Source organism: Oncorhynchus mykiss, chromosome 9, assembly GCF_057628025.1.
Source record: "Oncorhynchus mykiss isolate SJ-2025 chromosome 9, ASM5762802v1, whole genome shotgun sequence".
Classification (NCBI taxonomy): domain Eukaryota; kingdom Metazoa; phylum Chordata; class Actinopteri; order Salmoniformes; family Salmonidae; genus Oncorhynchus; species Oncorhynchus mykiss.
Genome location: NC_143030.1, coordinates 16,778,262 through 16,802,092, shown reverse-complemented (window position 1 = coordinate 16,802,092; position 23,831 = coordinate 16,778,262). Strand labels below are relative to the sequence as shown.

The 23,831-nt window shown below is 43.9% G+C and overlaps 1 protein-coding gene across 6 annotated transcripts in view; it reads left to right on the top strand.

The window, feature by feature from the left end:
* The window catches only part of LOC110531538 (zinc finger protein 219), a 61,421-nt gene that overhangs the window by 15,637 nt on the left and 21,953 nt on the right, over nt 1-23,831 (top strand). For 2 of the 6 annotated variants that reach the window (XM_021614753.3, XM_036989164.2), the window contains exon 1: nt 21,895-22,126. The gene's annotated coding sequence lies outside the window, so the exon portion shown is untranslated. The other 4 variants (XM_090183551.1, XM_090183552.1, XM_090183554.1 and 1 more) reach the window with 4 other exon arrangements.

The window sequence follows — 23,831 nt, the reverse complement described above, 5'->3', positions numbered from 1 at the left end:
CAGCGTGGTCCTGTTCTTTGAAAGTTTGAAAGTTTCTTCAAGTACAGGTGCAAAAACCATCAAGCGCTATGATGAAACTGGTTCAAATGAGGACCGCCACAGGAAAGGAAGACCCAGAGTTACCTCTGATGCAGAGGATAAGTTCAGCAGAGTTACAAGCCTCAGAAATTGCAGCCCAAATAAATGCTACACAGAGATCAAGTAACAGACACATCTCAACATCAACTGTTCACAGGAGACAGCGTGAATCAGGCCTTCATGGTCGAATTGCTGCAAAGAAACCACAACTAAAGGACACCAACAATAAGAAGAGACTTGCTTGGGCCAAGAAACACGAGCAATAGACATTAGACTGGTGGAAATCTGTCCTTTGGTCTGATGAGTCCAAATTGGAGATTTTTGGTTCCAACCGCCGTGTCTTTGTGAGACGCAGTGTGGGTGAATAGATTATCTCTGCATGTGTGTTTCCCACTTTTAGGGTTCGTTCCTTTCGTCCTTGTCAATCATTGGCTCATTGGTGAAATTATTATTTTGACAATATCTTTAAATAAATCATTCAAAAACCTTTATTAATGCAATTTTAGACAGACGTTGACATTCAGGAACATAACGCATGTTTCCGAGTAAGTTCTGCCCTATAGGAAAAGTCCACGTTGGTTTTATCATGATTGTAGTCAACCCCCTGTGATGTCACTGCATACGTCATTACCTGCTACTCCTCATACCAAGACCATGCATACACAGCTATACTAACTTGCAATAGATACAATAGTTCAGTGTTTTCTAAGGCCTCAGCAGTAAATGTCCAATCCCCCAAGTTGATTTATTGTGGAATGTCTGACTAGTCTCTTATCTTCCCCTCTCCCCTGCAGAGCTCCTTCTTCACAGTCACACATTTCTCAGAGGAGTCTCTTTATAATGAGGCAGAGAGAGAGAATTAGAAAACAACTGTGGGACAATATTAAAACATCATAATGTATATATAATGTTAATCTGTAGTCTAGGACCCTATAAATGTAAGGAGGGAGGGATCGTATAACCCCTCCCCTTCTATTAATATAACATAAGCATGATCAAATATTTGAATTCATCAAACATCTGCACAGTCCTTGTCATGACCCCTAGGTGAGCCGTTACCACCGTGAAGCATGGAGGAGGAGGTGTGATGGTGTGGGGGTGCTTTGCTGGTGACACTGTCAGTGATTTATTTAAAATTCAAGGCACACTTAACCAGCATGGCTACCACAGCATTCTGCAGCGATACACCATTCCATCTGGTTTGGGCTTAGTGGGACTATCATTTGTTTTTCAACAGGACAATGACCCAACACACCTCCAGGTTGGACAATGACACCTTAACAGGACAATGACCCAACACACCTCCAGGTTGGACAATGACACCTTAACAAGACAATGACCCAACACACCTCCAATTCCCAAAGAGCGTCTCCGATCAGGAAAGCTGATGTTGTCAGGTGACTTGTCTTTTATATCCATCTCGTTTACTTCTATCATTCCATCAGTTTAGCCCTTTACTGGTACTTTCCTTTCATCCATACCTCTCCCTTAACCTCTCATGCCATTACCCTCCACCGCTCTCTTGTCTCTCTCTCTTTTCCCCCACCCTCTCTCTCCCTCTCTGTCTGTAGGTACGGTGGACTGGCTGGGACGAGCGGTTGTCGTCACTGAAACGCACCTCCCTGAGGACGGTTGCCGTGAGGATGAGATGGGCCGTGTCTTAGCCTGCTATCACAGGGTAACCCTGTAAATCACCTGTCACTATGTCAAACTGTCAGTACAATATTACAGTCTAGTCTGGGGGGACCCTTTATAGCGTAACACTCACAGCACTACTGGCAGTGTAAAAAACTCTGTGATACTTTATATAGTGGTTTTGTAGTAGCCTGGGTACCTTCTGTTTAGCTAACATTCCACCCTTTGTACTCCAAGATAAAAGAGAATGACATTTAGTGTGTGTGTCATGTGCCAAAGATTTAGCCCCATAAACTCCACCACAGCAGATGTAACCTATCCAGTATCTACCTACTTTATCCCATGTTATGAAAAAAGCCCTTCCTTGCCTTCCTCCTGTCTGTAGTGCTGTGGGGACTAAACTCTGTCAGAATCCCCTGGCTGTTCTCATCCCCCAGTTAGCCATGACAAGGAGTGGAACGATAGCTAAACAGGCTGGTGCCAGATTAGTTTTACAATGGTTTTTGACAGAAATTGAAAGTTAAAGTTCAATGTTTCACTTTATGCACTTTATCTGCTCATCCTCTCTCTCTTTCTCCCTCTCTCTCATCCTCTCTCTCCCTTTCTCCCTCTCTCTCTTCCTCTCTCTCTTTCTCCCTCTCTCTCTTTCTCTCTCTCTTTCTCTCTCTCTTCCTCTCTCTTCCTTTCTCTCTCTTTCTCCCTCTCTCTTCCTCTCTCTCTCTTTCTGCCTCTCTCTCTTCCTCTCTCTCTTTCTCTCTCTCTTTCTCTCTCTCTTCCTCTCTCTCTTCCTTTCTCTCTCTTTCTCCCTCTCTCTCTTCCTGCCTCTCTCTCTTCCTCTCTCTCTTTCTCCCTCTCTCTCTTCCTCTCTCTCTTTCTCTTTCTCCCTCTCTCTCTTTCTCCCTCTCGCTCTTCTTCTCTCTCATCTATCTTTCTCTCTCCATCAGCCCTTCTGTTGAAGAGAGAGGTTTTACAGTGATAGTGGACAGCCCTCCACTCTCTGCCTCGCGGCACTGAAACAATTCCGGGGAGAAGGAGTTAAATGTTGAAGAATGTTTAAACGTGTGTGTTTTGTTAATATGCGTATCATCATGTGTTTACATTGAAAGGGCATCCTATGATGAGTGTGTGTGTGTGTGTGTGTGTGTGTGTGTGTGTGTGTGTGTGTGTGTGTGTGTGTGTGTGTGTGTGTGTGTGTGTGGTCCAGGCTGTAGTACCGGGAGGTCTTGGCTCTGTCCTCATTCTGGTGAAGGAGCAGCAGCAGGAGTCTCCCCACAGTCTAGAAGGCGTAGACACACACACACATCACATCACACACACACACAGCAACATTTATCATTGAAGGGACGATAAGAAAGGAGGATGAAGTATAGTGTGCTCTATAAAAACATAATTTACCATTAAAGTAACAGGGTCAGAGGTCAAATGGAGTGATACCGATGATTAATGAGGGAAGTGGAGTGGAGTGTGTGTGTGTGTGTGTGTGATATCCTGGGTGGCTATATAAAGGTGAATGGACTCTCCTGGGTGGCTATATAAAGGTGAATGGACTCTCCTGGGTGGCTATATAAAGGTGAATGGACTCTCCTGGGTGGCCATATAAAGGTGAATGGACTCTCCTGGGTGGCTATATAAAGGTGAATGGACTCTCCTGGGTGGCTATATAAAGGTGAATGGACTATCAAGGCTGGCTATATAAAGGTGAATGGACTCTCCTGGGTGGCTATATAAAGGTGAATGGACTCTCCTGGGTGGCTATATAAAGGTGAATGGACTCTCCTGGGTGGCTATATAAAGGTGAATGGACTCTCCTGGGTGGCTATATAAAGGTGAATGGACTCTCCTGGGTGGCTATATAAAGGTGAATGGACTATCAAGGCTCTCTATATAAGGTGAATGGACTCTCCTGGGTGGCTATATAAAGGTGAATGGACTCTCCTGGGTGGCTATATAAAGGTGAATGGACTCTCCTGGGTGGCTATATAAAGGTGAATGGACTCTCCTGGGTGGCTATATAAAGGTGAATGGACTATCAAGGGTGGCTATATAAAGGTGAATGGACTCTCCTGGGTGGCTATATAAAGGTGAATGGACTCTCCTGGGTGGCTATATAAAGGTGAATGGACTCTCCTGGGTGGTTATATAAAGGTGAATAGACTCTCCTGGGTGTGTGTGTGTGTGTGTGTGTGTGTGTGTGTGTGTGTGTGTGTGTGTGTGTGTGTGTGTGTGTGTGTGTGTGTGTGTGTGTGTGTGTGTGTGTGTGTGTGTGTGTGTGTGTGATATACTGGGTGGTCATATAAAGCCAAATAAAGAATTCAAATGAATTCTAACACTGTATCGCTTGTCACACTAAATGTAATTCCCTTTTATCTCTGTCTTTGTGTGTGTGTGTGTGTGTGTGTGTGTGTGTGTGTGTGTGTGCACACGGTGCGAGGGACAGGTATGTAGACAGGCAGTAGCTGCCCCTGGAGATGGATGGAGACTATAAACACTGCCATTCTAACTGGCTTTCAGACTGGAGAGGGAGGGAGGGAAAGCGGGATGGAGGGAGGGGCAGGGACACAGAGACCGACGAGAGAGAGAGAGAGAGAGAGAGAGAGTCTCTTCCTAGCATGTTTCTAGCACTCAGAATATCAAGTTTAGCTCTTTGAATGCCAAGACTTACAGTCATAAAGCCTATTCTTTCTCAAATCAATTCAGATTCCATATGCAGCTCAATCAATATGCCACTATTGGCATTTGGTCTTGGTCTCGGTCTTGGGAGACCGAGACAGGCAGGAATGTTTTGTTTATTTATACTTATCTCAAATTGATTTACAGTCACACACGCACACAGCACAGCGTACACACACACACTCAGGAAGGCATGCATTCATGTGCACACACACACACACACAACATTGTATATTACTCGAGTCATGTGACTTGAATGAAAAAGACAGCCTGATATCGCAAACATTATTTCCTTAGATATGAAATCAGCCATATCAATGTTTTCACCATCAAGCCTTTTTATGTCATGTGAAGTATGAACTATTATAGGTTGTGTCCCTGGTCAAAAGTAGTGCTCTGGTCAATAACAGTTCACTACAGGGAATAGGGTGCCATTTGAACTGTAGACTAACTGTACTAAGTTACTCCAGTCCTGTTTTTGCTTTTAGAGTGTTGAGTCTGACTGAGTGTTGTGAGAGCGCCCTCTCTCTGTTGGAGGGTGAACTGCAGTCTATGGACACATCACCACTACCAGACTGTATCAAGGTATGCTATGTGTATTACTATACCACTGCTTCTGTGTGGTTTAACATGGTAGCACACAAGTCAATGAGGTGTTATGGGGTGAAATACTAACAATTATCATCAAATGGATTTTAGAAGAAAAACAACAACTTTTGAGTGAACTTATGAAAAAAGTTGAACACATTTTGTGTAAATGTCACATACTTTCTGAGCGTGAACCATCTTGCTTAACAACACAATGTTTACCAGATTATTTTTTTGGTCTCTTTTCCAGACTGTTCCCCTGAGTGTGGATAAACACAGAGAGCTGATGACGAGCGTCCTCGTCGACCAACGGCTGACTGAGCTGCAGCTGAAGGGCGGGGCCTGGCTGGCAGAGCTGACCACATCAGGACTGGCACAGCGATCCCCAGACTGCAGGTACCACCAGCTACCCTGTCCATAGAGTTGGATAGAAGGCGCACTTTCCCGCAATGCTGTCACAGAAGTGGCCATTGCAAAGATAGATGAGCTCTCTAGTACATATCCATGACCCTGTCCCATCAGTGTGTCCAAATGAAAATGTAATTAAAATAGATGATCCTATCATGGATATAACGTATGAGAAATGTATTTGAAAACGGTTCCTATTATAACACATCAATCTTCTATCTCTTTCATTAAATCAATTAATCCTAACTTACACTAAGTAAAATATTAACTGAGTCATGTGATGTCAATGGGAGTGAAAATTCGACTGAAGTGGAAGTTAGGATTCACTCCTATATAATCATATCCTTTATGACCTTTGAACCCTGTGCCCCTCAGGGCTGCGACCTCTAACCTCTATGATAGTGTGGACAACGCCCTCCACCGCCTCGTACATGTGTCCAATCACAGAGGCAGCGACCTGGAAGTCCTCGGTCGATTGGCTGACATGGTGGACAAACTGGAAAAGGTAGGAGAGAGGGAGGGAAGATCTGAATGAAATGGAACACTAGTATAGTGTTGTACTGTGTTGTGTTGTATCACAGAGGGAAGACTGGAGAGAGAGGGAGTAGGTGGAGGGATGGGAGAGGAGGAGTGTAGGGGGATCCCTCTCTTTACTCCTTCTCTCCGCTTTCTCTCTTTCCCCAATCTCTGTCATCCCTTCCTCTATCTCCCTCCATCTCTTTCGCTATTCCTCTTCCTCTTCCCCCTTCCCTTCTTTCCCACTTCCTCTCTCTTTCTGATTCCCCCCATTTACCTTTCTCCCCAACCCCTTCTTTCCCCTCCTCATCCACTCCCTTCATCCTCTACCCCCCCCCCCCCCCCCCCCCTCTTTCTCCCTACAGCAAGCTCTATCAATTATGGTGTAGGATGCTGAGTTAAGGGAGGCAGTACGTGGCCGTGTTAACGGGTGTGGAGGAGACCTACCTGCCCCTCTTGGAGGGTCCAGACACCCCGTCCCCCCTCCGGGGGGAAGCAGACCTCCTTTTCCACAACTTGGCCAGCTTCAGCGCCTTCCACTCGCAGTACCTCCTCCCAGCCATGGAGGGAGCTCTCCTGCAGAGTCTGCTGAAACAGGACCTCTTCAGTAAACGTGTGAGTGGGTCACATAGAGTTGGATAGAGGGATATTTTAGCATGGGCAGCGCCATCGAGAAGTCGAAGAAGAAGAAATTGACTACTTTATTCTATCTCTCCCCCTCTTTCTCTCGGGCTCTCGCTCACTCTTTATCCCTCTTTCTCCCTCTCATACAAAGAGATAGGTGTTTCTCCAGTACCCTCACTGCATATAGTAAGGACCAAACCAGAAGTGGACTCCTTGTTGGTCACTTAGGCTGCAGACTTCTTCAAGGTAAGAAAATGTTCCATTCAAAAAACATTATTACAGCATCAGTGGAGGCTGGTGAGGGGAGGAAAGCTCATAATAATGGCTGGGATTTTGAGCTGTTTCATATAGTAAATGCAATTAGCACTGCATTGTATACCCTGAAATAACTCATTAATGTTGGATTACCCTAAAACCAATCACCAGACTTTCAATATATTATAATAGCCCGTCTGATACATACACAGGGCAATGTCTGATCACAGCTTTAAACTGAGTAAACAAGGAGAACATCACACAGATGGTATTAGCAGAGATCTGAGGGTAGAATGTTCACTGTAGTTATCTAAAACGACCACAGGATGGCAGTAGAAGATGCCTAAAAGTACTGTATCATGAAAATGATGATGTGATAACAATGATGATGATGATGATGATTTGGTGGGAGGCTTGGCCAAATCTGTATATTTAATAGGATTTTTTTTTGTATTTGTAGTTTTGCTTTATGGACTGGAGTTGCAAGTTGATCATTTGTATGTTATGTGAAGAAAAAAAATGAGATTGATGGTAATGACCATAGATGGCTGAAGTCCTCTCCTTCCCCTCTCCTCCTCCTCGTCCCTCCCCAGCTCAGACTCCTTGCCACCCCTCCTCTCTCCCTCCTGTCCTTCCCCCACTGTCTCCAGTCCCCTACACAGACTGGAACAGTACTGTGATGTTCTGGAGGAGCTGGGAGGGCTAAACCACGCCTCTGACTCCTTCCTCTCCGTCCTCAGACACGCCCAGCGCCACGGTGAGGACCTCCGGGCCAGCGACCTCATCGTCGGGTGTCCGGTGAGAATGCCAGACTTAGATTAATCTAGATTAGATTAGATTTAGATTAGTATAGATTAATCCCAACACTGGTATAACGCTCCCAGACTAGTGACAAGGTTTCAACCCTAAACTATTGTGTCTCAAATGGCACCATATTCCCTATATAGTGCCTTTCTTTTGATCATAGGGCAGTAGTGCCCTATATAGGGAATAGGGTGCACACAAACACTCACACACATACATACACACACGCACATGCATAAACATAGGATGGCATGTTAACACACACTCACACATGAAGACATTGAGACTCTCACACAGAGAGGTAGCTAGCTGAGAGGTAGTGGTGGAGGAGGTTTGACACACAGCTCTCTGAGCGGTAGCTAGCTAAATAACTGAGTGGTGGAGGAGGTTTGACACACAGCTCTCTGAGCGGTAGCTAGCTAAATAACTGAGTGGTGGAGGAGGTTTGACACACAGCTCCCTGAGCGGTAGCTAGCTAAAGAACTGAGTGGTGGAGGAGGTTTGACACACAGCTCCCTGAGCGGTAGCTAGCTAAAGAACTGAGTGGTGGAGGAGGTTTGACACACAGCTCTCTGAGCGGTAGCTAGCTAAATAACTGAGTGGTGGAGGAGGTTTGACACACAGCTCTCTGAGCGGTAGCTAGCTAAATAACTGAGTGGTGGAGGAGGTTTGACACACAGCTCCCTGAGCGGTAGCTAGCTAAAGAACTGAGTGGTGGAGGAGGTTTGACACCGCTCATGTTACATGACCCTCGCATCACTGGACAGGTCAAAATACAACATGAAGCGGTTTGGGGGATGGTAAACTGTGCATGTCTGTGTGTGTAAGTGTGGTAAATTATAGGTCATGATCTGACAGTCAGTATGTTGTTGTAGTGTTTACATGACACGTGTGTGTGTGTGTGTGTGTGTGTGTCTGTGTGTGTGTGTGTGTGTGGGGGGGCGTTTCCTTACATGCGTGTGCTTGCCTATGTGTGTGTGTCTGTTAGGTCCCGGTGGCGGAGCGTGGAGAGCTGGTGAGTCAGGTGTGTGGGAGGACCAGGAGGAAGAAGACCGGGGTGTGTTCCTCTATCAACCCCTCATCGTCTTCACCAAGCAGAAGAGCCTGGGACACACCGCCTACAGCTTCAAACACAGCACCAAGGTAACAGACACCGACTCAGACATAGGAACGCTGTATGCAAACACACACACATACATGCAGTTCACAATGACACACATGCTCACACACACGTATGTTCTCAAATAAACACGACACCTACAGAGAAATGACATATCTTCAAAACTGCAGTTATATGAGAAAAAGATGCATCCACTGTATGTATGTCTCTCTCTCTCTGTCTGTCTGTCTGTCTGTCTGTCTGTCTGTCTGTCTGTCTGTCTGTCTGTCTGTCTGTCTCTCTCTCTCTCTCTCTCTCTCTCTCTCTCTCTCTCTCTCTCTCTCTCTTTCTCTCTTTCTCTTTCTCTATCTCTGTATCCGTATCCGGGACCGTATCCGGGACTGCCTGACGCTGCAGTGTCAGTGTTGCGAGGACACACGATATCACTCAGCTCCTTTGGACCCACAACACAGGTATGACCTCTAAACCCTGGCATTACCCTCTCAGTCACACTGTTGTCATGACTGGCCTGCTCGTGTAAGGTTACCATGGACCACAATCCTACAGAGAGATCTCTGACACTCATCAGAGGGAAAGAGATCGAGAGCCATTGAGGTGGGGGGGGGGTTTATGACACCTCACGCCCATTGTAAATCTTAAGGCAGCAGACAACATTCCTTTGTCCTCTCACTATGGAGAACCAGCCTCAGAACATTAACATGCAATAAATGGACTTGGGGACAATAGGTTTCGTCAGCCACAATGGTGGTCATGACGATAGATGGAACATGTCGTTTTGTTATATTATTAAAAGTTAAAGGTTTTCCTAATATGTGCCTGATGTTTGCATATTGTACATTGTGTGGAAAATGTTCAGAAAAAAGATAATGTTTTTGTAAAGATTAAATGTGAAGTTAGTTGTCTAAATTGGAGCTGAGTAAAATCCAGACCTTGCCTCATAACTTGGTACGCCCAGAGAACTTGCCCTGAAGGCGGAAACGCCCATTTCTGACCCGAGGGTATAAAACCTGTGAGTTAAGAATGAACATATTAGACTAAGTGACCCTGAGCTGCAGCCAAGGTCTGAGTGGTCAGCAAACCCAAAACGCAACACGAGGTTGAGGAGGACAAAGGAACCTTTTTACAACCTATTCTACGGACAAGTAGCTGTATCTAACGGGGGTGAATTCAAGCAGGACCACCCGGTCACCACTCTCCAAGGAATCGTGTGTCTACACTGTTTTCCTTCCCACGCTGATTAGCCCTCCTCCGAAGACCCCTTTTTCAGAGCAAGTGCGAGGAAACAGACCACTAAAAGAAAGGACACTGACACCGTGAGGAGAAACAGAGAGTTACACCTGGTAACCGAAGATGGACCATCATCAGAGAAGTCGGAACCACGGTCCACGCAAAGACCCCTCATCAGAGACCTTCAACACGTAATTACATTGTTATATTCTGACCCATAAGAGCGGTAGTTTGGGGCAAGGTTAGGGTTGAAATAATCATAACTGACAAATGCACCCAATTGTGTTTTTCTCTCCCGTACTCTATCTCTCTCTCTTTTGAAATCGCCATTGTGTGTAACACGTGTCATATGGTGTTGGCCCGCTAGGGACCTGTTCATCGTACTAAGTTCTAATCAATAGCCTAGACTGTGTGCTTGTGTATGTGTATCTTATATCATTTTAGCTTGTTAGCAAATAAATGATCAACTCAATTGGTGTGGTACGAACTCATTGGTGAGACTCGGGTTTGTGCAGATTCCCGGATTATGAGACGTTCAGAATGAGACTGTAGAGGAAATTGATTGACTAGCGACTGTTGTAAAATTAATATTCTGATATTCTTTGAGTTAATCTGGGAAATATAAACTCAATAAAAACCAAACTTTCCCATGGTACCCCAGGTTAATGAGTTAATAATGACCTGATTCATCTAATCACGTAATTAGAAACCGTTAATTATTCGATGAACAGCAGTTGTCACATTAATCAATACAACGTCATGACACTATCTATAACACAGGTACGACCTCTAAACCCTGACCTTTACCCTCTCACACACACTATCCATAGCACAGGTATGACACCTGAACAGTCACCTGTCCCTTCTCTCCCCTCATTCACAACATTCTAACTTAGCCTTTCTCATTCTAACCTGTCACACGGTCATGTGACCAATCTTACTCCTGCCATCTACTACTTATAGATGCATCCACTGTATGTATAAGCCTCTCTCTCTCTCTCTCTCTCTCTCTCTCATGTCTGATAGAGACCATGTGTATTGGTCTGTCCAGTAAGATACTGCTAGATGTCACAGGAGCACCAGAAACATCTGAAATGGACTCTATCTACAGTCTGAATGACAGAGGTACAAATGCACTCACACACACCTTAACGGACCATATTATGTGTAATGTATCTCTATCCACAGTAAAACGAGATACTTTACCTACACCTTAGCCAACTACATTTAAACTCAGTTTTTCACAATTCCTGACATTCAATCTGAGTAAAAATTCCCTGTCTTAGGTCAGTTAGGATCAGCACTTTATTTTAAGAATGTGAAATGTCAGAATAATAGTAGAGAGAATGATTTATTTCAGCTTGCATTTATTTCATCACATTCCCAGTGGGTCAGAAGTTTACATACACTCAATTAGTATTTGGTAGCATTGCCTTTAAATTGTTTAACTTGGGTCAAACGTTTCGGGTAGCCTACCACAAGCTTCCCACAATAATTTGGGTGAATTCTGGCCCATTCCTCCTGACAGAGCTGGTGTAACTGAGTCAGGTTTGAAGGCCTCCTTGCTCGCCCACACATTTTCTATAGGATAGAGGTCAGGGCTTTGTGACGGCCACTCCAATAGCTTGACTTTGTTGTCCATTTTGCCACAACTTTGGAGGTATGCTTGGGGTCATTGTCCATTTGGAAGACCCATTTGCGACCAAGCTTTAACTTCCTTACTGATGTCTTGAGATGTTGCTTCAATATATCCACATCATTTTCCTCCTCATGAAGCCATCTATTTTGTGAAGTGCACCAGGCCCTCCTGTGAAGTGCACCACCCCCACAACATGACGCTGGTCATTATGGCCAAACAGTTCTATTTTTGTTTCATCAGACCAGAGGACAAATCTGCAAAAAGTATGATATGTGCAGTTGCAAACCGTGGTCTGGCTTTTTTATGGCGGTTTTGGAGCGGTGGCTTCTTCCTTGCTGAGCGACCTTTCAGGTTATGTCGATATAGGACTAGTTTTACTGTGGATATAGATACTTTTGTACCCGTTTCCTCCAGCATCTTCACAAGGTCCTTTGCTGTTGTTCTGGGATTGATTTGCACTTTTCGCACAAAAGTACGTTCATCTCTAGGAGACAGAACGCGTCTCCTTCCTGAGCGGTATGACGGCTGCTTGGTCCCATGGTGTTTATACTTGCGTACTATTGGTTATACAGATGAACGTGGTACCTTCAGGCATTTTGGTAATTGCTCCCAAGGACGAACCAGACTTGTGGAGGTCTTGGCTGATTTATTTAGATTTTCCCATGATGTCAAGCAAAGAGGCACTGAGTTTGAAGGTAGGCCTTGAAATACATCCATAGGTACACCTCCAATTGACTCAAATGATGTCAATCAGCCTATCAGAAGCTTCTAAAGCCATGACATCATTTTCTGGAATTGTAAGGGGTGCGTACTGGCGGCAGAGAAGTTGCAGGAGAGCAAAAACTGTGTTTCTAACTGCACAGTTTAATAATAAAAACCACCGGAAAACAGAACTATCAATAAATGGGTACAAAACCAGACGCACACCAGTCATAACGTGCACAGGCACTTACAATAAACAATACCGTACAAGGACATGTGGGGAACATAGGGTTAAATACACAACATGTAATTGATGGAAATTGAAACCAGGTGAGTGGGAAGACAAGACAAAACAAATGGAAAATTAAAGGTGGATCGGCGATGGCTAGAAGACCGGTGACGTCGACCGCCGAACGTCGCCCAAACAAGGAGAGGGACCAACTTCGGAGGAAGTCGTGACAGAAATGTTCTAAGCTGTTTAAAGGCACAGTCAACTTAGTGTATGTAAATCTCTGACCCACTGGAATTGTGATACAGTGATATAATCTGTCTGTAAACAATTGTTGGAAAATTACTTGTGACATGCACAAAGTTGATATCCTAACCGACTTGCCAAAACTATAGTTTGTTAACAAGAAAATTGTGGAGTGGTTGAGAAACGAGTTTTAAAATTAATGACTCCAACCAAATTGTATGTAAACTTCTGACTTCAACTGTATCTCCCTGTGAATAGTAATTTTCACTTTATAGAATTGTCCTCTGTCTTTCTGCGGTGATCCAATTTTAATTTCATTATAAACACTTTATTGGCAGGCCACTGACCCTCCCCCACCACCTCTCTATCTCTTTTTCTTGCCCTCCCTCCCTCCCTCCCTCCCTCCCTCCCTCCCTCCCTCCCTCCCTCCCTCCCTCCCTCATCCTTTCAGTATTTCTCTCTCTCTCTGTCTCTGTCTCCATATCCCTCTTTATCTCCCTTTCTCATTCACTCATTCGCTCTCTTGCTCTCCCTCTCTTTCGCTCACTCTCTTTCTATAGTTCACAGTAGCTGTTTAGACTCCTCCTCTGTTGGCAGTCAGAAGGAGGGGGAATCCCCAGCATCTGGGAGGGGACACACACAGGTGAGTTACACACACTCATACCCACACTCACTCACTCACACACACGCTTGCACCCAGGCTGACACACACATACACACACATATACACACGCAACCACATTCACACTGTGCTTTAAATGCTATGGTTGCTGTTTGTCTCTACAGCATCAGTCTCCTTCCACTGCAGTGTAATCTTGATCTCAGCGACCAACACGAGTGATCTTATCTTACACCTACTGTCATCTCTATCTGTTCCTCTATATCTCCTTTTCTCTTCCTTTCCTTCCTTCTGCCCTGTCAACCCGCAATCCCCCCCCCCTCTCTCTCTCTCTCCTTTTAACTTCCAAACCAGCCGCCTTGTAATCTACATTCTCTTCTAGAGAAGACTGTATTGAGATGACTCAATCTTACTCTACCTGAATATATGTGCCACAGAACTCTTTCTGGCAAACATCTAACACCCAAGCCTTTCTCAACCTCTCTCTGTTAACTCTCATCCCTTTCTGTCCAGAAACTGGATTCCGGACTCAAAAAACAACTTACATTTTACATTTACATAAGGGTGAAACTGAACATAAAGCAAACAAAGAGACATTACGGCTCTAACTAACCCAGGATCTAGCATCAACAGAGCCTGCTGTGGTGGCCATGTTGGATCGGCCGGACACAGTTGCTCGCAGAGTCATTGATATCGTGGACACTCCAGCCACACAGAAGGAGCATTGTCCTCTCTCTGCGGCTCCCCGCTAGGCCAAACCACTCTGTCTGAACCACTGACTGGCAGCCATGGCCTAGTGTGTGTATGCGTGTGTGTGTATGCGTGTGTGTATGCGTGTGTATGCGTGTGTGTGTATGTGTGTGTGTGTATGTGTGTGTGTATGCGTGTGTATGTGTATGTGTGTATGCGTGTGTGTGTATGCGTGTGTGTTTGTGTGCGGGCGTGCATGTGTGTGTATGCGTGTGTGTGTGTATGCGTGTGTATGCGTGTCTGTGTATGTGTGTGTGTGTGTGCGTGTGCGTGCGTGTGCGTGTGTGTGCGTGTGTGTGTGTGTGTGTGTGTACTATAGCGTATAGTGGCTTTATTGGACTTCATTAAAATATATCCTTTCATGATGCCGTTTATACAATGCAGGTTGGTTGGGATGTTAGTAGTGCAGATTATGTCTGTGTGACCGTATATGTGGTATAGCCTAGACTAGGTGCGATTGGGATCTATGCAAATGAGTATGTCCGGCCCTGGATGCATGAGCACACACAGTATGCAGAGTGTGGAACACACACACACACATACACACACACACACACACACACACACACACACACACACACACACACACACACTGCCGACAGTCTTATTGTGGTATAGACAGTAGAGTACTGTTCTAACACTGTGGCCATCGTACAGCTCAGTACAGTAGCCTATAGACCAACCAGGTGACATATATGAACCAACGGCAGGAATGGCACTCTACTATCCATAGGCCTAGCCTGGACCAAATAATAACACGGAAAGATAATGTAAACATTGTATAAGAACCAAACTATTCATCCAAGCACCTAGAATCAAATCAGCTGTTAAGGCTGTGAGGAGAAACTACCAAACTATTCATCCAAGCACCTAGAATCAAATCAGCTGTTAAGGCTGTGAGGAGAAACTACCAAACTATTCATCCAAGCACCTAGAATCAAATCAGCTGTTAAGGCTGTGAGGAGAAACTACCAAACTATGTTTCTTAAACTGGTTTGTTAGGGTGTTGGGTCTTTTCAGTGACTATTTGATTCATTGATTTTGTTATCCTTCTCTTCCATATATGCTATACTTTTGTATTCACCAAGTGTACAAATGTTTTGTTTGCGATCATGAGCTAATAACGCAATATGACGTTGGTTAGGTATAGTGTGTAAAATGTGTAATGTGTTATTCTAAATAATATGCTTGTAGCTTTTATTCACGGTTTGCACCTCCGTCACTCGCCCACATCGTTGCTTTTGTCATCAATGTTCTACAGATGTCGTAGCCATATTGATCCCCAACGTAGATTAAGGCACAGTCATACTGAACGGGGGCTGATCTAACTGACACTATAGTGGTTTGGAAATATGATGCCAATGTTAAAGTAGGCAAATGATTAGTAGGAAACAACTTTGCCATTATTATGATGTTGTCAAATTGACTTTAGAGAGACAACAATGTTGCCATTAACTAGCAAGTTTGTAAAAAATAGCTAGCAATGCTAACATTAGCAAGCTAATATGCGGTGCTGTCCCCTTAATCTTAGCTAGCTAGCTAAAGTTATATTGCATCTAAAGCCAATCTGGTAACATCCCAATGATGACAAAAGGTTTTCCTATTTATTATTTGCCTCCTTTTGAGATGTCATTGTGTTTCAAAGCCACTGTAATGCACTTTTGATTAAATCTTCATTAGCGGCAATTGACAATGCATTGAGTAGAACACTCAGTCGGGCTTTAGTCCTAAAACAAATATTCAAAACAATAGTGACAAAAAAATGTACTCCATGATGACGTTATTCAAAATGAATGAAGTTTTCCACAAAATAGAGATGTAGGTTATCGGCCTTATTATTTTGTCATGAATTTATAGATTGTGTATTTTTGAATGCAATATGCACTACTAGCATATGCCTCCAACTTTACCTTTATTTAACAAGGCAAGTCAGTTAAGAACAAATTCATATTTTCAATGACGGCCTAGGAACTGTGGGTTAACTGGTCTAGGAACAGTGGGTTAACTGGTCTAGGAACAGTGGGTTAACTGGTCTAGGAACTGTGGGTTAACTGGTCTAGGAACAGTGGGTTAACTGCCTGTTCAGGGGCAGAACGACTGATTTATACATGGTCAGCTCAGGGGTTTGAAGTTGCAACCTTCTGGTCACTCTTCCAACGCTCTAACCACTAGGCTACCCTGCCGCCCCAACTCAATACAATACAATGAGGGTTGGGTTCAGTTACAATAATTTCAATGTATAATTAAGTATAAAAGTAATTCTAAGCTAGTTAAAGTTGGCACCAAACAGTATTTAAATCATGTTATTGTACAATATGCAGTAAGCTATTGATTGGGGACCATACTTAGGCAGCCCTTTTCCCTCCACGCCTAACATCCTCAGATAGCAGCCAGCTATCTGTCTCTCTCATTGTCTGGTTTCATGGGTCTCGTAGGAACTCTCCATATCTAAATTCAAAAGGATATTGAACCCATTGAATCGATATCTACAGTAATTTGTCTAACTGGAAGTTATGCAGTACCACACTACTAACTCGGTGCTACAAAATATATACGACATTATATTGGGAGAGGTATGTACTACAGAATATATACTACATTATATTGGGAGAGGTATGTACTACAGAATATATACTACATTATATTGGGAGAGGTACACTACTGTTCAAAAGATATTCCATAAAAAATCAGCCGTTTCCAGTTACAACATCCATTTCCAACATTAACAATGTCTACACTGTATTTCTGATTAATTTGATGTTATTTTAATGGGACAAAAAATGTGCTTTTCTTTCAAAAACAAGACCATTTCTAAGTGACCCCAGAATTTTCAACGGTAGTGTAAATAAAAGTTTTTTTTCATGTGTTTTTGTAAGTGCCATCGTACATATGCAGTTTTAAGCACAAAATATACTTATGTTTTTAAAAGAATTAGGAAATGCTTGTTCTGTTTGTGGTTCAATGTTTGCATGCTATGTGGTTGCAGGTATCGGACTTCAATTGTACTTACACCATTTGTACCTGTATTATTAAATTAAAACTGGAAGGAAGCCATTCAACTCAAATACCTGTATTGCTTGGTATCAGAAAATGTTGTCATGGGGGTCATACTTTGCATTCAAAGTGACATAAACCAATGTACAGTATTAACATTTTAGTGAAATAGGCAGGCACAGTGCATTTACAGTGTAGCTAAACATTGTTACATATAGTTACTACTGTAATAATATCTGTTTCCAGTTTGTGTACTTGAACAATCAATGCACAGAAATGCACTAATGTTTTTACAAGTGTATTTACTGTGACTGTGACTTTACCCCCCTTTACCCCCCCAGCAGCAGTTAAACACCAAACCCATCAACAAAACCTGACTAGACAACTATGCAGAGGGAGTGAAATACTCCACAGAGAAAGGGAGAGAGAGAGAGAGAGAGAGAGAGAGAGAGAAAGTGGAGCGAAACAGGAAGGGGCTGATCGTCTGAGTGAAAGGGGGGAGCGACAGAGGAGAGGAGGAGTTGAGGGACAGAAGACAGTAGAGGGGTATGATGGGAAAGGAGAGAGGGCGAGGGGCAGACAGAGAGGCACAGAGAGGGGAGAAGAAAATGAGGGAGACAGGAGAATAGAGAGGGGGCTTATAGAAACCCAGAGAGAGAACAGGGGAAGACACAAAGAACCAGGGTGGTATAGAGGTATAGGCAGGCAGAAAGAAAGTGGCGAGAGAGTTAGATAAGTTTTCCTTTTGCAGGGCAGAAATGAGCAGGGGGAGAAGGGGGCGAGAGAGGGAGAGAGAGAGTACGTGAGAAAGGGGCAGAGGGAGCGAGTGTGAGGCAGAGAGAGAGAGAGAGAGAGAGAGAGAGAGAGAGGGGCAGAGGGAGAGAGTTTGAGGCAGAGAGAGAGGGGAAGAGAGAGGAGCAGAGGGAGAGAGTGTGAGGCAGAGAGAGAGAAAGAGGGGCAGAGGGAGAGAGTGTGAGGCAGAGAGAGAGAGAGAGAGAGAGAGAGAGAGAGAGAGGGGCAGAGGGAGAGAGTTTGAGGCAGAGAGAGAGGGGAAAAGAGAGGAGCAGAGGGAGAGAGTGTGAGGCAGAGAGAGAGAGAGAGAGGGGCAGAGGGAGAGAGTGTGAGGCAGAGAGAGAGAGAGAGAGAGGGGAAGAGGGGTAAAGGGGGATGTTGACAAAGCAGAGAGAGTCTAGTTGAACAAAGAGAACGTGGAGAGAATGAGCCGGGTGCAACATCAAAGGGATTTTTCAGGCCTGGTTACCGGGACAACAGACATTTGCATGCGATTAGCTTTTTACATCATATTAAGAAGGGGAGGGGGGAGTAGGGGGGAGGGAGGAAAGGGGGGGCAGGGAGCTATAGATCATACAGGGTGAGTGAGAGAACAAGATGGTGTGGGTAAAAAGAGAGAGAGAGAGAGAGAGAGAAACGTTGGTCATCTCCTGTGGTAAAACTGATTTATAGACTGCCAACAGAGAGAACCGTTTTTAAACCTGCATGCATGATTTATGCCATCAACACTTAGGTTGCATCTGAAAAGGCACACTTTTCCCTGTGTAGTGCACTATATTTGACTGGGACCCATAGAGATCTGGTCAAAAATAGTGCACTATATAGTGATTAGGATTCTATTTGGGATGGATATCCTGGAGAGATACGGTATATGCTAAAAGACATGTCAGCATTGATAAACATCACTGCCAGAGACAATCTGACTGGCCAACGACCCAAACAATGCTCTGAGATAGGAAAAAGCACTATACTGTAAACCTGTATACTGCATACTGTAATACATAAGCACACACACACACACACACACACACACACAACCTGTTCATGGTACACAAATCCAGACATTAACCCAAATCCAGACATTAACCCAATAATCAGACATCTTTCCTTCTCACTATACCTCCATTCTTTCTCTCCTCTCCACACCACTTCTCTCTCATATATCTCTCCATCTCTCTCCGCCATTTCTCTGTCTCTCCATCAATCCCTTGCTTCTCCCCCTCCCTCCATCTTTCCTCTCCATCTCTCCCTTTCTCTATCTGATTCTTATTTTCTTCACCTCCATTTCCCACCCTCTCTCCCTCCCACTTTCTCTCTATCCCTCTTTCTCCTCTCCCTCCCTCTTTCTCTCTATCCCTCTTTCTCCTCTCCCTCCCACTTTCTCTCTATCCCTCTTTCTCCTCTCCCTCCCTCTTTCTCTCTATCCCTCTTTCTCCTCTCCCTCCTTCTGTCTCTCTGTCCCATGTTGCCAGTGTGTGTGATGCCTCAGTGCCCTCAGTATTGTGGCTGGCTGCATTATGCCGGTGGGCGTCACTCTGCCCGTTGTCACGGCAGCATTGTGATGGGGGGGGGGGGGGGGGGGTATTACAGTATCAATACCCTTCCACTGCAACAAAAGGACAGCAGCCACAGCCACATATATCACTCCACCTCTGCACTCCTTCTCTCATCCCTTGTTCCGTCTCTCTTTCTCCTTTTCTCACCCCTCCCTTCCCCCATCCCTCTCTACTGCACGTCAATTCCCCCCCACATATCAATTGATTTCCTTCCATCTCCCCTCTAAATATGTACATATTGATCCTCCACCCTACTCCCTCCTTTATCTCTTTTTTTTATTCTCGTTTTCTACTTCAGCATCTATCAGATTTCATTCTCTCCATCCAGAGACCTCCCCTCCACTCCTCATTCCTTATCTAACTTAATCTCTCTCTCTTTCCCTCCTCCTCCCACCTTCTTTCCCTCATCTCTCATTTCATCACCCCTCCATCCATTCTCTCTCTCTCACTCTTCCTCTCTCCTCCCCGCCTGTATTTTGTTGTTTGTCTCGTCTCAGTCACTCTCTGCATATTAATTGGTGTGTTTCTTCTGCAGCGGAGAAAACAATCAAAGTATCTCTCACACACACACACACACACACAGACACAGACACACACACACACACACAGATACACACACACAGACACACACACAGATACACACACACAGACACAGACACACACACAGATACACACACACACACACACAGACACAGACACACACACACACACACACAGATACACACACACAGACACACACACAGATACACACACACAGACACACACACAGATACACACACACAGACACAGACACACACACACACACACACACACACACACACACACACACACACACACACAGAGAGAGATACACACACACAGACACACACATACACACAAAATCAAAGCATCAGGGGTGGGTGATGATGTCATTGTGGCAGACACAAACATGTACACATATGCTATACAAAATAAACACACAATCAAACAGACACAATACAGACACACATATGCCGTGACTGTACACACACACACACCTACACACACACAGTCACGTCCATTCACACAACAAATACATGTGTACTGCACATATGCCAATCACAATAGATGGCAAGGTGATAGTAGATTATCATAGACAGCTGCACCATCTCTAGTAAATATATATAAATGTAAAACTCTTATTACTATTATAGATCATTGCGGTGACTGTGATCTCTGGTTGTTTTACCTATACCTTAGTTGAATGCAATTACTGTATGTTGCTCTCAATAGAGCGTCTGCTAAATGACCTAAATGTAAATGTAATTTAGTTTTATAGAATATTTTACAATCAAGAGCAGGTTTTATTAATGTATATACTGAAGTTCCCTCTTGGAACAAATAAGTCATAATATTCTATCCTATTCCATTATCTTCTATTCTATAGGTTTGTGAGAAAATAAGAGGGCTGTGTGATAAGAGCAGGAGAAATGACATGGTCAGTATGCTATTTACAGTAGCACGCCACTAGACCTTAAGGGCACATCAGGTGAATGAAATAAGAATGAAAATACTCCTGTGTGTGCATGTGTGTGTGTGTGCCCATGTGTTTAGGGGGTGATGAGGGATAAAGTTCAACCTCACCATTGAATGTAATCTTGACTCCTGTATTTTAAATATAGGTATTATTACAGTGTTATACATAATAGCAGAGAACTTACCCCAGTACCTGTTTTTATTGATATGCATGATAATAAAACATCTCAGACAGATGGTGAAGTCGCTGCCTACCGGCCTCCGTGCAGGTATGCTCTTAGAGAGGTGCATTGTGATGGAGTGGCCTGTTAAAGGCAATGCACCTGCGCCTCCAGGAGCGCGAGCCCACGTGGGGTGAAGTTGCTTTTACCCACGTGTTGTGCTTCAGTGTGAGTTAGAATAGAAGCATGATTCGGAGAAATTCCGAGTTTAACGTGAAACTTCCGATTCGAATGATGATGAAAACGACTAATAACCAAACTTTTGAGTGGGAAACTTTTGTTTCAATTCATAGTGAAAGACACTTGTTAGTCACTTATACAATGAGTAAACCAAAACAGTTATAAAACAGTGATAACCATATACATCTCCCTTCAACTTGTGTAACTATAAAACCACACGCTTCCGGGGTGGGTTATCAAAACAACATTTGGATACATCGCGTCAAACACATACTTTATAACATTTACGCACTTCGATAAGACACTTTCCCCCAAACTTATGTAGGCTATTTTTATATGTATGCTGTCAAATAGAGATCACTTGATAGTGGTGCTATAATGTGTCGTTATTTTGGACTGCAACTGAACTGTGCCCGAGCTGATAGACAGCCGCCCGCGTGTCAATGTTCTAAAATGGTGCTGTGAGATTATAATTACATCTGCAACCTACATCACTCTCACTCCCTCTCTCATCGCTCCCCTCTCTCTCGCTCTCTTTCCCTATCTTATTCTCTCACTCACTCACTCACTCACTACTGCACAATAAATGGATCTTTGGAAAAAATGCGAGAGAGAGGGAGAAAGGGAGGAGAAGAGGGTGAGCTAAGGGAGGGGGGAAACGGCGTATGCTTGTATACAGCAACCCTGATTTCCATTTTTCCCCCAACTCGTAATGTATTTAATTCAAGTGAAACGTAATCATGACGTGTCGTGTCATTAATCCGCCCGCCGCCTCTCCCGTAAGTACATAGAGTCTTACTTTCATCATAAATATCTAGTTAATTTACAATATATACTATCCACACGTTTACATGTGCACTTTTATATAGGGTGGTATGGAACTGCGGTTGTGTAGCACTATAGTAAAACCTCTCCAAAATTGTTGTATTTATCGCGAATGTTGTTGTCTTCATGAACAACAAATATGTGGCGACGACTTTTTTCTTTTTGGCGGGGGGGGGGGGGGGGGGGGGCAGATTCGGGAAATCACCCTATAACGTTAATTGCTGTGATTGAAGCTTATTACGTCCATTTTTATCTAGCATTTTGTTTACACCTTGCAGTTTCCATGCGTTAGTATAGTGGGTGGATTGTTGAAAGTGATTGGCGTGTTGTACTCGGTGTGGTGTGGTGTGTGTGCTGCATGTATGTTGCAGCACTTCGGCACTTTACTGTGTCATGTATGAGGCTGGTGTTGTATATGCGCGCGTGGCCGACTGTCTGCATGCGATAGCCCTATAAGCTACGGTATATCATGATGGAATAGTTTCAGCTATAACTTGGGGCCTAAAATGTCCTACTTGCTATGCCGGATAACATATTCGCCTACACTGTAAATTACTTTATTATGTTTGAAGTGCACTAAAAGTCCACTAAAGTGAACGCACAAGTGTAGCCTATTAAAGCCTATTAATTGTACAACTTTGATTAAGTTCTATATTTGATGTATTGCTCTAAGTAGGCCTATTAAAATCGTACTCTGAATGCCAATTGCACTCAACCATGCATGCGCATCGAGTTTGGTTCACATTAAAACATAAAAACGCAGTTTTGACATAAATAAATTGCATATCAGGATCAAGCAGCATATATTTGAATCGCGTCTTAACGCTCGAGAACCTTTGATCTTCGCGGACATATTTCTTGGTTAACTACATGTTCCAGTGTGATTTACAAAGCTGCAACGCGAGTACATTCCATTCAGAGATCCATTTAGACAGGTTTATTATTTTGTTGGAGACACATTGCGTACGGCACATTTTTAAGATGACCAGTTTAACCAAATGTAGGTAGCCTCTATGTGTGCAGGCTAGGCTACACCTATCCAACTCTACCAAACGGTTTTAAAAAATATCGTCCTCCCACCAGCCTACAGCTAGATTTACCAGGACGATTCGTGGGCTATACTATTACAACCGGTAAACTTGTTCTAGCCTCACCTCTCATGAGTACGAGCTTCACTGTCTGTAGCTATTGGCTACCTTTCACCTTCTTCGGACTACAGTTATTTCGCAAGAAAGTAGCAAGTGTGTTGCGTGCAACATTGTATCACATTCTGAAAACGCAAGTTGATATAAGATAGTTTGTTGTAGCCTTCCGTACGTGTGCTAGACAAAATGTGAGAAGGTCTGATTTAGTTTTAGGGTGATGGAGGGGGGAGATTGGCAGCGAAATTCAAGATGAAATCCATGATGGCACTTTTCTCGTCCCCCGATCCCTCGTCGCAACACTCATGTCTTATATCTCCTCCCTTTCAATCTTTTGTTATAGAAAATGTAGGAACAAAATGGATGAAGCATGGGGGAGAGATAGATAGGCTACATGACAAACAGAGAATAGACAACGACCGTGACTCCTCAACGGTTTTGAGATTTAAAACAATCAGCGTTACTATGTTCACTTAGAGGATTTTAAGATCATATGTTACAAGCTTAATGTCTGGAG